The sequence below is a fragment of the Mus musculus genome, chromosome 12, assembly GCF_000001635.26.
Source record: "Mus musculus strain C57BL/6J chromosome 12, GRCm38.p6 C57BL/6J".
Classification (NCBI taxonomy): Eukaryota; Metazoa; Chordata; class Mammalia; order Rodentia; family Muridae; genus Mus; species Mus musculus.
In genome coordinates this window covers 70,615,434-70,630,585 of record NC_000078.6, presented here as the reverse complement: position 1 = coordinate 70,630,585, position 15,152 = coordinate 70,615,434, and the positions used below count along the sequence as shown (strand labels likewise).

Here is a 15,152-nt window from a genome sequence, read left to right as displayed (position 1 = left end):
AAAACCAGACATCACAGATAGGTTTGCTCCCAGCTGACATACACATACTGAAGAGGAAGAGGAAGAGGAGGAGAAAGAAGAAGGAGGAGGAAGACAAGGAGAAGGAGGAGGAGGAGGAGGAGGAGGAGGAGGAGGAGGAGAAGAAGAAGAAGAAGAAGAAGAAGAAGAAGAAGAAGAAGAAGAAGAAGAAGAAGAAAAGAGACACGTTTCAATTTTTATAAAACTGTCCAATCAAGGGCCAAGTTTTAAGAATTTGACTCTGTATATAGCCACAATGGCTGAGCAACCTGGGACAGTTATTGAAAGATCAATAATATGAAGTGACCATATAGTGACATGGTGGTCCCCTGACTCAGCTAGCTTATACTCATGCTCCGCAGCTCCTTGGCTTCCCCAGTGTTTCTCCAGCATTCCCTAAAAATCCTTACAGCTAAGTACGTGCTGCTTGATTTAACCCAATCCTTCCTGAATTAGTCAACCTCATTCCCTTGTGTTCTATCTTTATCTATCTCCTGGGATTCCTAGCTGTTCTGAGATTGTGATTCGGGAAATTTCCCTGTTTATTGGATAGTGTTTTGAAGTTTCTGATTCTTGATTTATTGGCAGGAATAAATGATCAGCAAAGTTTGTGTCACTAGTGATCTTCTGATACATGTCCTACACTGTGACGAGCCATCCATGTCTTTATTTTTTAATATCCAGAGCTTAACCAAGGACATGAGAGCAGTTATACTATATCTCGTCATTTCAAAACCCTCCTTTGTAGCCCTATAGTCATGGCTTCTGAAGGCTCTGGAGCCTGGGTTTTGGCTAGCACAGGTTGGAAAGAACAGTCCATCTTTCTGGGGGATTAGAATGTCCACAGGCCCAGGTGGAACTCTCTGGCACCAGGAATAGCAGAAACAACATATTTCTAGGAAGAGGAAGTCAGCGTTGACCTCAGGTCCTCCCATATGTTCCTCTGTGCAGGCCCGAGAGCTGGGCGTTCCCATGGAACCTGGGGGACTGTCCAGGTCTGAGTCCATTTTACTCAGATTAAATGCAGCTGGTGTTCCTGATGACAGGGTTTCAACATTTTGTCACCCGATGATGATTTTGGCTCTGCCAGATATCACTCCTAATATTAGGCTTTTGAATATATACTTATCAATAAAAATAAGTTAATTCTGATTAGCGTAATCAGAAGAATTTGACCACCCTCTTTGGAAGCCTTAAAATACCACCCAGCAGGCTCCAGTCTGGGATTCAAGTCAGGGGATGTGGATCAGTTTTAGAGCCTTCTCAGAAACACGAGCCAGCAATTTCTGTCTTTGGAACTGCTGGATAGCAGCGCCAATGCAGAGAAGTTGTGGGTTAGCGTGACAGTCACATAAGCAGAGAAGGGGAAACTCACGGTGCCCTGAGCTGTCTGTGACACTGGCAGTGATACCAAAGGTTCCTCTGTAGAACTGCCCTAAAGAAGGAATGTGTGTCTTTCTCCAAGAACCACCCTCTGAAGAATGGCTACATGCCAGGCACTGAACGCCTCAGGAAAAGACACAGTCTTTCATCTGTCCCTTCCCTCCTTATTAAACGTCTGACAGGAACCTGCTATGAACCTTGTGACGTCAGGGATATCTTTTCTGGAGAGTAGCCTGCCTGTGCGTGCTGTAGTCACTAGCAGCTGGGCAGTGGGCACAAATCTTTGTCGGAAGGAGACTGGAGAGTGAGGGTGCTGCGGTTAGTAAGTGGAATTAGGTATTTCTGCCTCATTCTGACTACTCTTGTCCTACATACCTGGTGCCTCGGATGACAAACCACAGCTAGCCCGAACAGGTTTTCAGAGATTCACTAAACCACTTTCCTTATTCTTCTAAAGAGGAGAGTGTACGAAGATTAATGCCTACATCAAACTGGGTGAGGTAACCCAGTTCAGAAGCGGGCTTCTTGCCCCCGTCTGTAGTCTGGCACCGTGTCTCATTTCCTGCCCCAATTTTCCCTGCCTAAGTCAGATGCCGTTTGAGAGTTTGTTTGCAAAAGAGGCTGTGGTTGTTGAGCACACCTGCCGCATGCTTCTGCTTGGGCCTAAGCTGCCCTTTGACAACGAGCAGAGAAGCAGTATGTCATTAGGGTACGCTCGAACCTTCTCTCCTTGCCATTGGATAACTGGTTTGTCTTTAAGAATGTATTTCCAGTCTTAGTTACACAGGGAGAACAGCTTAAGAGCCTCCAGCCAATTCATTTTAGCAAATGCTTCACAGACACTGGCTACCGACAGACGCTGGAAATGAAAGAGATGCAACACCTTCACCCTGAGGAGATGACAGATTTACTGCACAGAATCAGACACCTGAAATACAGAGCAGGAGACTGAAGTATGGTGGCCGAATGAGGTATCCATCACACAACCTAGGCACATAAGGCAGTGAAAAGATTTTTTTTAATGGCCAAAATCAGACAGAAGATAAAATAAGAATTTCTACCATGTATTTAAGTAGGGAGTCTAAAATAAAATTCTAGACGGGAGAAGGAGGAAGCAATATTCAAAGAGATGATCACTGAGGATTTTTTTTCAAACATCAATTATTCTTTAAAATTCCAAACAGACACAACAAACGGCTTCGGAAATAACCTCTCGCAGTGAACATGCAAATGCCAAGGTGGAGAGGTCACTGTAAAAGCAGCCAGAGAGAAAAAACCCACTGCCTTCAAGCAGATAGCAGGACAATGAAGCTAGCTTTACCATGACAACAGCGAGAGAACCCGAGGCAATGATGCCTTCCAGGAAGCGTGTAACTGCCAAGCTAGCGCCATGAGCTCACCAAAGCAGCTCTAAAACAGTCTAGAGCCATGGGAAGTATTATGGTGGTTATAAGCAAGGTGCTGAGGAAGGAAGGATTGATTGATTGATTGATTGATTGTGCCTGGGTGGTAGTCATAGGAGTTGTGCATGAAGCCAATAACACATAACTAGATCTGGATCCAGACAGAAAAGCAAGGTTTAGGCAGTGGAGAAGGGCTGTTGCAGCCAGCTGTGGCCACTTGTTCAAACGAGAAGACCCTAGCTCCCACTTTTACTCAGTGTTGTGAGTGTGGGCGGTGAGCAGGATGTCAGCCCTCCTTAACCCGCCAGCTTGGTGGCCCCATCTAAGGCATGATCTGCATGTCTGTCTGTCTGTCCTGTTGAGTGGTCTGCAGATAGGGTGCTCAGAAAGGGGACCTAAGGTGCATACAGAGTTCCGAGGCAAGTTCAGGCAACAGATAACAATGGAGTATCAAGATGGCTGATCTCAGTGGTCAACTTCACACATAAGGAGAGAAGGAGCCTCAGCTGAAAAATTGCCTCATCAGATTGGCCTGTCTGTGGAACAATTTCTTGATGATGATGATGATAATGATGATGATGATGATGAGATTTTGCCTTTGAATGGAGGAGGACCCAGTCCACTCTGGGTGATACTATCCCTAGGCAGGTTGACCTAGCTTGCATAAGGCAAGTAGCCCAGGAGAGCAAACCAGTAAGCGGTCTTCCTCTATGATTTCTGCTTCAGCTCCTGCTTGAATTTCTGCCCTGACTTCTCTCAGTGACATACGGTGGCATGGAAGTATAAGCCACAAACCCTTCCCTCCCTAAGTAGCTCTCCATCCTCTCATCACAGTGTGCATTGTAGAAGCAGAAACTGAGCTGTAACAAGCACATCTCCTGTCTGCACCCAGGGAGTGCAGCTTCCTCCTGCTGTTCAGGCTTGCGCTCTCTGCAAGAACTTTTGCAAGCATTGCCATCGGGATATCAGGGCTGAACAGGTCCCTATGGAATACAACTATGTGGCTTCTGAAGACATCAAGGACCTGGTCTACAGAGGCAACTCTTATGCAGAGCCCCCCACTTCTCCCCACACTCTAATATGACCTGGCTGCTACTCCTCTTGGCCCCTGTGCAACCTTGGCTCATGAATACTTTTGCAGTCCTCACCACAGGAAAATGCAACAAGATACAATTTGCAAGGAGTTCCTTTGGGTTCTGGATATCTGACCTCATTGTGTCCAGCCATAGGGGAATAGAACACTATAAAATATTAGAAGAACCTAAATTGCCAGGATCAGGCATGGTGCTTGCCAATCACAGAGAACATTGTACTGCACTGTGACTCCCTTCATTACAGCACCTTGATGACAATCACCCAGAGTGTGTGGTACTAGCACATGCATGGTAGCTAGACATTCACTCACATTTCTGAAGGAATAAGCAAAATGATAAACATGTTGCATGCATTTGAAACTCATTTTCCTTTGGATGCACTGTGGACTCAGGTCTAAAAGCTAGGACCTGATGTGGGCAGCCCCAACCTCTTCCCATAGGTGCATGCAAGACAGCAGGGCCAGCCCCCTCGGCAGGGTCAGCCCCGCCTGCGTTGCTCCCTTGCATACTCTTAGGCACCATCAGAACCATCCATCCAAGCATGTTTTACCTTCTCTCATTCGTACATTTGCCCCCAAATGGAACCAATGGCCACGTGTAAAAGGAATTATTTTGATCTAGCTCATATAAAGACACACAATCCAGGTATTTTATTTACAAGATTGGGTGGGTTTTAGCGCTATTCTAATTTACATCCCAGCCATAGGTCCCTTGTCACTTGCTGTTTCTCCTGGCCATATGCTCATGGTCAATTGCCTCTCATGGCAATTGCTTCCTTCCTTGGTTTCCTTTTTTTCTTTTGGTCTCTCCTGAGACCCTTCACTCCAGCCTCAAGTCCTGCCTTTCTCTCCATACTGCCCAATCACAGACTCTAAACGTTTATTAACCAGTTAACTTTCAACTGTGGAGCAGGGTTTACATAGCATCACTTGGTGAATGTGGGAGAGGGTGATCAATCTTGGGGGCCAATATTTAGCATTTGAATATATAACAGCGCTATACCAACCCCCAACAGCCTTGCACACCCAGGAAGCAACCTGAGTTACCCCACCTACAGTCCAGTTGATATGCAGACCATGTTTTTCCTAGAAAATATAAACATCTTAGCAATGCTAGCTAGCTGTCTTCTGAAACTCATATCACAGTGTTAGTCCCACGCTGACATCTACAACTGTGGAAGTTAAAGATGGACTTTAGAACCTGTCATTTCATGTTTGAATCTTAATTCTGCTACTTCTAAGCTTAGTTACAGTATATGAAACTGCACAAACTAATGGTAAGGCCCTATTGCTAAAGCAAACTTTATATTTCACGGAACACAGAGAAGCTGGGCTGATGCCTAGCTAGAGCCTGCATCCTTCCTGGCATGTACGGTGCTCGCAGGTACTCTGCATGCTACCAGAGGATGGCAAATTCCACCTCCTGTCCTGCTCTCCACCAGCCTCTCCACGGACAGCTAGCATTGTACCAGATGACCGACCGTCCACAGTGCTGATGGGCTCAGTGCCTCAGAGATTGCAGGGAAAACAGGAAAGGCCAAACAGTAGAAGCAGAATCTAATTTCCTACAGGGTCCAGCTCTGATGTGTCCATGAGCCAGTGCTCATCTTTGCTTCCCAGCCTCAGGAGGAGAATCTCAGGAAATAATATCAGGTTTTCAGAGCACCAAAGTTATCGTTAGGTTTCTTGCCAACAGGGCCAAGACTGAGTAGGAGAAAAAGAAAATCAAAAGAAAAAACACCACTCTCTTAGATAAAAGTCACAATTTAAAGGGAAATAATTCATTCTTCTCCACCCACCTCAAACGTATGCATCAGATTTTCTGCACAAAAAGAAAGCAGGCGCCTTTATCCAATCTTGTTTGTGGGAGAGAACCTGGCTTCTGGGATCCACAGATGTCTGAGGAAACGCTTCAGTGTTTATTTTTAAAGGGGAAGCTGCTTCGCATGAACGGGGGGAAAGTCTTTTCTATAGTTTCTCTGGAAGATGGAGACTGAATTGGCAGTGAGGTAAGGCTTTCCAAACAAGGGACCAAATCATCACATTGTAGACATCCTGTTGGCCGGACAACTCAGAGTGTCTTCCTGGCCACACCCTGAAGACATCATGTCCAGTGCCAGCCCGGCAGAGTGAGCCTTGGTTTTCTGAAACAAAAGGTTTTGCATTCATCTGTGTTTGGCAGCCACAAAGCTTGCCATATGCTGAGGGAGAGCGTAAGGGCTCAATTGCTGCCTCATCTTTTGGTGTATCACAGCTGAGTCACATTCATCTCGACACTCAGAGAACATAAACAGATGAGGAGCAGGGAGTAGACATAAGAAATCTGCATGCCTTGGGCATGCTTTGCAAGTTCTCCTTGTTGTGTGTCCTTTCTCCTTCAGCTTTCTTGCCTATGAAGAAACAAGATCTGAAGAGGAGATTTGGTCCAACCTTAGGGTGTCCTGGTACAACAGATCTGGAAGCTTGATTGAATGACAGAGAACACACCTTCATTTCTTAGAGCAGTGACTATATCTTACATCTAGGTTAGGAGGAGGGGCTAAGCCTTCTGCAGACAGTGGGCACTGGATTGCATTCTCTGGGCCTTCACTAGCCCAACCCCATTGACCATGGTGGGGGACCGTTAAAACCATTTGCTGATTCTTCCAGCAGAAATCAGCTGAGAAAACAGCAGAACACATCCTCAGAGAAGCAGGTGAATTATCTATTTCACACCCAGAGTAGTGGCTCTCAACCTTCCTAGTGCTACAACCCTTTAATACAGTCCCACATGTTGTGGTGACCCCCAACCATAAGATTATTTTGTTGCTACTTCACAACTGTAATTTTGCTACTGGTATGAATTGTAAGGTAAATATCTGATATGCAACTCCTGTTGGGATCATGACCCACAGCTTTTCTTTTCTAAGGTTAAACAAACAAACAAACAAAAATTCATTGCCTGTTATACCAAAATGGTTACCCTAAAGAGTTCTGGCATGTAATTACCATGAAGAACAGCCTTGAAGAAGAAGTGTCCAGTGGTGATAAACTACAAGTCATGGTGGTGAGATGACCCTGTAGAGTCAATATCCCAAGCATGTCAACAAATATTTATCAAGCAATCCCTATAATGGTATAAATCTGAAAGGCATAGCTTCTGCCCTAAGGAGCTTATACTGTTTGTGGAGGGAGGGGATGGGGGAATATGAGAGATAATCGTTAACAATTACAAGACAGTAAAACTTAAGGCAAATAAATGCAGAGATTTGAGGAGTTTCCAGAGTGAAATCTGAGACAGGAAAGCTCACGGGGCCATTTAGTTTATTATGTGCAAGTCTCAAGATTAGCTGCCCCTCTGGAGGCCCATGTAATTAGCACTGTGCCGGCCAATTACTGAAATTATTATTTCTCAAGGTACAGAATTAAAAACCCTTGAAAGGATGTTGAAAAAAAAAAGAGGCAGCAGTGCATTTGTGTGTGTGTGTGTGTGTGTGTGTGTGTGTGTGTGTATGGGAGTGGGGAGGGAGAAAAGAGAGAAAGAAGAGAGAATTGAGGAGGGACAGACAAGGCAAGGAAGGGGTGGAGAAGAGGGAAGGGAGAAAGAAAGAGCCAGTCTAGGCCCACACCCTACTCCCCTAAAAGAATCCACTAAGACCAAAAAAAGAATTGTTAAAGTCACCAGCATCCATAAAAGCTGTTAAGACATTTAAATATATGAAGGCATTTAGTGTGCTCTTCAGGACAACGTATATGAAAACAGACTACCCCAGGAAGAGGCACCCCACCTCCACTCCGCGGGATGTCTAATGTTTGGAAAACATCTGATGGTAGGATGTTTGGAAAAGGTGCTCAGAGAGGAGAGTAGATAGAGATAGAACAGATTAATTATGCCATTAAGTAGTATATAATTATCAGGCACATTTAATATCACTTTATTTATGGCAGTCTTCAAGATAAGTTTACATCATTATCTTACATTATTCCCACAAGGTGTTTAGTGTGCTTTTCTGAAGTGCTCTGGTCCTAAGAGGTCTGTGTAGTCGGTTTGGCTTTCATCATGTCCCAGTGCAGGAGGAGAGATGGGGGAGACCAAAGCTCTCGGTACATCAGCTTATGTTGAAACACGTTCTTTCTTAGCTCTGCCTCTGCCACGGAGGTAAAAATGGCTTGAAGTGCCCAGGTGGTGAAGATCAAAGGGCAGAGTTATTGTCTTGCAAGTTGCTCCTGTAAAGCCAAATACAATTTAAGAAGACTGAAAGATAAAAAGTGTAGACACTATCATCCATCTTTCGCAGGACTAAGAGACAGCCTCAACGGCAAATCCCAGTCTATGGAGATTGGATGCCAAGTCTGGTGAAACTGGGACCTGACTAGGGAGAGACTGGGGTTAGACAGAGTGTTATGGAATATTGATAGGATACAGAGTTCTCCAGGAGGGGCTGAGCTACTGCTGAAGTGTGGGAACGTAGGAATGTGAGCAATGTAGAAGCAGTGTTTGGAGTGCTAAGCAAGGTCAACAGAGCACTGTGAATACCAACATGGCTGTAAGAGGCACAACAGCGAGGAGGCCATGGGCCAAAGGATTTAATTGGAAGCAGAAAATCACCCCCTGCTGGTAAGCAAGGCTCTCAATCAAAGAGGATCCCCTTGTAACCCCACCAGGGATATTGGTAATATTGAAAACAGTTTTGGTGTCATTTCTAGGAATGGGGTACCCCAACCAGTATCAAGTGCAGAGGCCAAAAAGGCCTAAGATCTATAATATACCAACATTTTCCATGACAAGGACCCGAAAGTAAAATCATTAATGGAGCAGGGGTGAGAAGTTCTCTGAGCATGGATGAATTACTTAACCTTTTATGGACCCCAGTCTCATCAGGTGAGAACAGGACTAATAAATTACTGGGATAGTTAAGCCAAGTGTGCACTTAGCATGCAGTAATGGCTGGCAAGTTGCTTAACACGTTGTAAGTACCCAATACATGTTAACTCTGTAACTACCCAATATATGTAAACTCTCTCCTCTCCCTCTCCCTCTCCCCCTCCCCCTCCCCCTCCCCCTTCACTCCTCCCCCTCCCCTTCCCCCTCTCCCTCTTGCTGTCTTGAGTACCCAATACATGTTAACTCTCTCCTCTTGTACTTGCTGCCTTGCTCTCTGAGTGACCTACTGCTCATCCTTGACACTAATCGAACTCAGTAATGCATCTTTAGTGAGAAGTCTTAGTTCTCCAATACTTTCTGAGAATGGCCTGTTTTGCTGGTGGCTGTGCCTGAGAAAATTGCTAGAAAATTATCTCGAGGTCAAAGTAAGTTTGGTTCAACAAAATGGTCCAACACTCCTGATTCTTAGATTAAGAATATAATCTACTCTTCAAGATTTACCTAGCCAAATCTAAATGAAATCCAGGCTACTTAAACCCTTTTTATAATCATTATTATTAAGCATGCTTTCTGGGTCATTGAAGATTTATTTAGATGTATAAAAACCAACATTTTAATTCTAAACACGTAAACAGCTCTAAAAGTGAACTATATACTTCTGTGCATTTTTTGTTGGCATTCATCCAATAGCTTAAGTATTTCTCCATAACTCAAGGTCATTACAACTGACACCAATTATCATAAACACATCAAAACAATTGATGGCTTTAGGATCTAAAGTTTGGTGGCTATTAATCTATATATTATATCTCTTGTCTTTTGTTTACATTTATTAAGGAGGGAATTTTCCCCGCTTAGTTTCTTATTATAACATTGCTAACTGGCTCTCCCACCAAACATTAGTCTTAATCTGGTAATAGATTAAAATTTTTAGTAGTCTGATGCCTATACAACTGATCATTGTTGGGATGTTCCTTAAGAAAGAATGTAAAGTTAGGACACTTAATTGGGATATTTCTTAAAGATTTCTCTCTCTGGTTAAGTAAGCAATAATTTCATAATATACAGAAGGGGGTATAAAATCTACAAATACACCCTAATAAACCCATCCAACTTCTATTGAACCGGGACTCAAAAATCCTGACAGCCTTTTCTACAACCTGTGACATAAGTGACCTATGCTGGAGGGAAAGACAAAGTGGTGATCCCAGCCAGGTGTGATTAAAAGCTGTTACTTTTGCAGTTTATAAAACCATTGAGGAGCCACTTCCTGTCAATTCCTTTATGTTATCTACATACACAAAATAAGAATCCTTAACTATGTTGACACCTCCTATCTATCTATTCATCCATTCATCCATCATCTATCTCATCTATCATCTATTTATTATCTATTATCTATCTATCTATCTATCTATCTATCTATCATCTAGCTATCATCTATCTATCCATCCATCCATCTATCATCTATCTATCTATCTATCTATCTATCTATCCATCCATCCATCTATCATCTATCTATCTATCTATCTATCTATCTATCTATCTATCTATCATCTATCTATCTATCTATCCATCCATCCTAGTTTTCTCTCTTTTTTATTTGTAATTTCTTGTGCTTAGAAATGTGGCTTTCATTATTCACAATGTATTTACTTATCTTTTCAATCTTAGTAGACACACAAGAAATCACTTTCAGAATTGCTCAACCAAATCCCCCAAAATATATACTTACCAACACCTGTAGGGTATTATAGTATTTGTACTTAAACCTTTTTTGCAAAGGCCTTTGGCATACATACGTATATAGTCACAATACTATTTTCCAGTGGTCATTAGTTAGTCCTCGCTATTTTGATTTATTTTGAATTCTCCCCACTCAGCAGTTAGGTTTAAATTACTACTTGGAAGAAGGAGTGTCCTTGTTAGCACCAACAATCTACTTGAGCCTAAAATCACTGGAAGAAAAAAAAATAAAAAGTGTCAATTGGATGGTTATCTTTTCAGGTTTCTCTGTGGGCTTATCTGTGAGAGAGTGTCTTAGTTACTAACTGATATAGGAGGGGCCAGTCCACTGTAGGTGTTACCATTCCCTGGGCAGGCAGTCCTATGCTGTCTCTATAAGGAGGCTGGCTAAGCATGAGCCTGAGTGACTCAGCTAGCAAGCAGCACTCTCCAGAGTTGTACTTCCCTGGCTGTGAGTGAGAGCCCCAGAGTGGTATTGCTTCATGGAATGTCAAGCAGTCCTGCCTTCAGGCTCCTGCCTTGAGTTCTGGCGCTGATTTTCCTCAGTGATGGACTATGACCTGCGAGTATAAGATGAAATGAACTCTTTCTTCCTCTAAGTTTCTTTTGGTCAGAGTTTTGTGACAGCAAGTGAAAGGAAAGGAGATGAGAGGTACATTCATGTAGCTGGACAAACAGATGAGTATCATACATCTATCTATCTATCTATCTATCTATCTATCTATCTATCTATCTATCTACCTATCTATCTATCCATCTTTAGTATACTCAGAGTAGAGCTGCCAGTACCTTTTTCCTTAGTACTCCATTCTCACTTCCCAGTCTTCCCTTTCTATTTTCTTACATATCCTACAAGTAACCAGGAAGTTTTTTTCCTTGTATATTATACATACCAATGAGCCTATGTCTGTACATGCCTTATTGGCCTCCGTTTTCTTACCCAAAGGGTAGTATACTATAGATATTCTTTGCATTTTGCTTTTTACAACTAACACTATATCCTGGACCATCAGTACCTGTCACTCTGCAGACACTCTTCATTATGCTTTTGATTTTAGCTACATAGTACTGCATACATGGATGAGCCAAAGCTGAGTTAGGCTTCTTGCATTTGTAGGCATGTAGATTGTTTGTCATATTTTGCAACTATAAGCAGTGCTGCCACAAATGATCTTGTGTAATGTACTTTCTTACCATTGGGGATGTCTTCTGGGAAGGACTTCTAAAGTGGGGTTGCTTTGCGGAATAGGATGTTCCTCTGCCACCTTGCAAGGGACAGATTTCTCTGCAGCAAGATTGCTCCAGTTTAAATTCCTACAGGTAATACACATGAGCACAATTTATACTCAATGTCACAAAAGCAATGTCATTAAAAGTAACATTTGCTTGCCAATCCAGTAGGCATAAAACGATATCTCAGTATTGCATTCCTATAATGAGGAATGTAAATAACTTTCCTACATCAAAGCTCATTGTTACACCATTGCTTGTGAGTCATCTATCCATCAATGCAGACTCCAGCAATAAAGGGGCTCAGATTCTTCACACCTTGCTCCAGGATGGGCCCTGGTTCAACTGAGTTGCAGACATGGAAGCCTCAGACTTGAATGCCTTTTGGGCCCTATCTGTGTACCAACCATACTGGGCAGACAGACTTAACACTCATTTTGGAGGCTGTCTGAGACCTCCATCCTACAGTTTTGCATTATTGGTATTCTGAGCAGTCTCTGGGATCTATGTATTCAAGGCCTTGGTTATTTTTTTGGTCTCCTGTATCAATAAGAACCATTTTTGCAAAATGCTTAAGAGTAAGGTCTGTGTGTTATGTAGAAATCACCAAGCTAACCATTAACGTAAGCTCTGAGTGTCTTTACGTTTGGATTTTAGACTTCAGTGCTCATCTCTCACACTGGGAGAAGTTGCTCAATTCAACATTCAACAAAGGTCAAAGCCAAATGACCTCACGTACCAGATTGTTGTTAATTCCTCTACTTCTCTGTTTGTAAAAGGGAGGTAGACTCTTTCCTCTTCATCAGGAGGAAAATCAATCTTGGGACTTGTAAGTACTGTTCAGGGACCCTCATGTTAGGTAGCATCTATGGGCATGTGGTAGGGCCAGAAGTTGAGCTGGACTAGGTCCACTGAGCCTCCTCCTCCTCCTATCAATCAGTGTCTCTTCTCAGTAATAGATTAGTAAGAACTGGGAAGATTTGAACAAGGACAACAGGATAATCTATATCTCTATAAATCTACCTATATCCCTATCTATCTATTTATCTATCTATTATCTATCTATCTCTGTATCTGTGTCTGTGTCTGTATCTGTATCTGTCCTTTATGTCACCAGCTGTATGTCATCTAAACCCATGATGTTTCAGCTATGGACCATGAACCATAAACTCACATTCACTTTTCCTAGAAATGTAGGTTTGAAAGAGGCACCAAGTATGCAAGCACTGGCCACATCAAAAGACCTCCCAGGTGTGTGGTGGTGTCTCTGACTTCAAGGGGAACAAAAATCCTTCAAACCTACCCGATCCATGCCAGGTGATATTATGGGGAACTTTTCCTTTTGTAGAGAGGATAAATTGAAAATCGATTATGAATATTTTTCGGAAAAACAACTTCTGTTGGTGCCCCTGGCATACCCAAATTGCTCAATATCAAGTGAAATAAGGAGTCCTCTTTAGAAAGAGTCCCAGCTGGAGTGTCCCGTTTCCTATTTGCAAACTTTAAAAATCTCTTATCAGGGACAATGGCTTAGCCATTAATAAGAAAGGCACAGCCTCCTTTCTCTAATTCTAAAATTTTCTCACTGAACTTGGCTAGCCACAGGTATGATGGCCCAGTGCCCAATGAGTCATTCTGAGACTCTTCTAGATTAGATGTTGACAACAAAACCTTTAATTGTCTTAAAAAAAAATTCAAAGAATACTTTGAGACCAGAGCCAGCATATGTATGTACCATTGTGAACACACACACACATATACAGAGAGGGAGAGAGGGAGAGAGGAAGAGAGGGAGAGAGGGAGAGAGGGAGAGAGGGAGAGAGGGAGAGAGGGAGAGAGGGAGAGAGGGAGAGAGGGAGAGAGGGAGAGAGGGAGAGAGGGAGAGAGGGAGAGAGGGAGAGAGGGAGAGAGGGAGAGAGGGAGAGAGGGAGAGAGGGAGAGAGGGAGAGAGGGAGAGAGAGGGAGAGAGGGAGAGAGGGAGAGAGGGAGAGAGGGAGAGAGGAATAGGAATACAAGCCCAATCCCTGGTTCTTTTAGCTCTTTGCTCTAGAGCTGCCCCTATTTCAGAGCCACACCACGGATTCTTTGTGCCCTCAGTCACAACATCCCAAGCATTCCTTCAAGCCTTGTGGCTTGGCTTGAGCAGCTGGGAATAAAAGATCTCTTGAATACAGAAGGCAGGGTTGCATTCTAGCAGCTGCCACCCAAGGGGAGGAAACACCACGCGGGTCATGTTTTGTATTGATGCTTCTTGTATTTAAGGGGAAGATTAGAGAAATGCTCTTCCTGGGGATCTTTGGGTTTGATTTATGGGGGGAAGGGAGCTGAGGACTGTTCTTTTGATGATGCTCCAGGGCACGTTAGGAGCCTGCCTTTGACTTTGAACTGCTAGGACCCCGTGAACCTTCTGCACAAGGATATGTCTCAATTTTAAAGCTAAAGGCTTGAACAAACAATTCCAAGTTGCACCAAGCTGCAGTGTTCCTTCTTTCAATACACTGCCATGCACATTGTCAACAGTAGTGACTTAGGGCCGGAGCTATTAATGGAAACCAGAAAAAGAATACTTTGGGAAAGGTCACCAGGGACTAACTGGAGCTTCAGGAAGTAAGCAGCTATATTTACAGTCCTGGGACAGTGCAGATCTCAGCCTTCCACACAAAGAACGCTTTCTTTCTGCCTTTGACATGTCACGAAGGCCAAGTGGGTAAATTCGGACCATCTCACAGATGGATTTGTTATTGAGCTGCAAGTCCAGACTTACACAGGATGAATTTCCTTACTCTTCTCAGTCCACCAGAAGAGCCCGTGGCCCCGATACATCCTTTGCCCCATCCTCATGCAACACAAGAGTTTTGTGGAATGAATGGATGGGCGCTGAGCCCAGTTTTATTCCTCCCTCTCCCTCTCTCCTTTTAGTCTTGAGCTATTTGCATTCACAGGGTGTGTCCCCACCCAGGAAGTGAGGTGCCTGAAACTATTACACAAAACTATTGGCTCCTAGGTGTTGGGTCAGAGTCTGGACTGAGGCAGTGATAGTCAGGAAGAGATTGGTGTGTTCTGAGTTTCCTGTGAAAATATCCTTCCGCATTAGTACTTACTATTGATCATATATGCTGACTGCCACAAGATGCCATGGATGAAGGGAAACTCAAAGGTTTAGTGTCACAGTCTCATTTGGCAAATGTCAAAAATAAGACCAGGTGAAGAGGTAGTGCTTGCTCAAGGACATAGGGGCATTGCTGTCAGATCCAGGCCTAAAGACCAAGGCGCCCAGTGCTGGATCTCATCAAAAATTCACAAACCAGCCATGTAGAGGTGGCGCATACCTTTAATTACAGTGCTAGGGAGGCAGAGGCAGGTGGATCTCTGTGAACACCGTCTACAGAGTGAGTTCCAGGACAGCTCGGGCTGT

The 15,152-nt window shown here is 43.5% G+C and overlaps 1 long non-coding RNA gene across 2 annotated transcripts in view; it reads right to left on the bottom strand.

Annotated features, from left to right (window-relative positions):
• Nucleotides 1-7,874: 7,874 nt before the first annotated feature.
• Nucleotides 7,875-15,152, bottom strand: part of Gm40436 — a 32,126-nt gene continuing 24,848 nt past the window's right edge. Inside the window, exons 2-3 of one of the 2 annotated variants that reach the window (XR_872797.2) lie at nt 11,702-11,821; nt 7,875-8,103 (exon numbers count right to left, since the gene is read on the bottom strand). This is a non-coding gene — a long non-coding RNA (predicted gene, 40436). Of the gene's footprint in view, nt 8,104-10,373; nt 11,068-11,701; nt 11,822-15,152 lie in introns of those variants that run through there. The other variant, XR_872798.2, reaches the window with a different exon arrangement.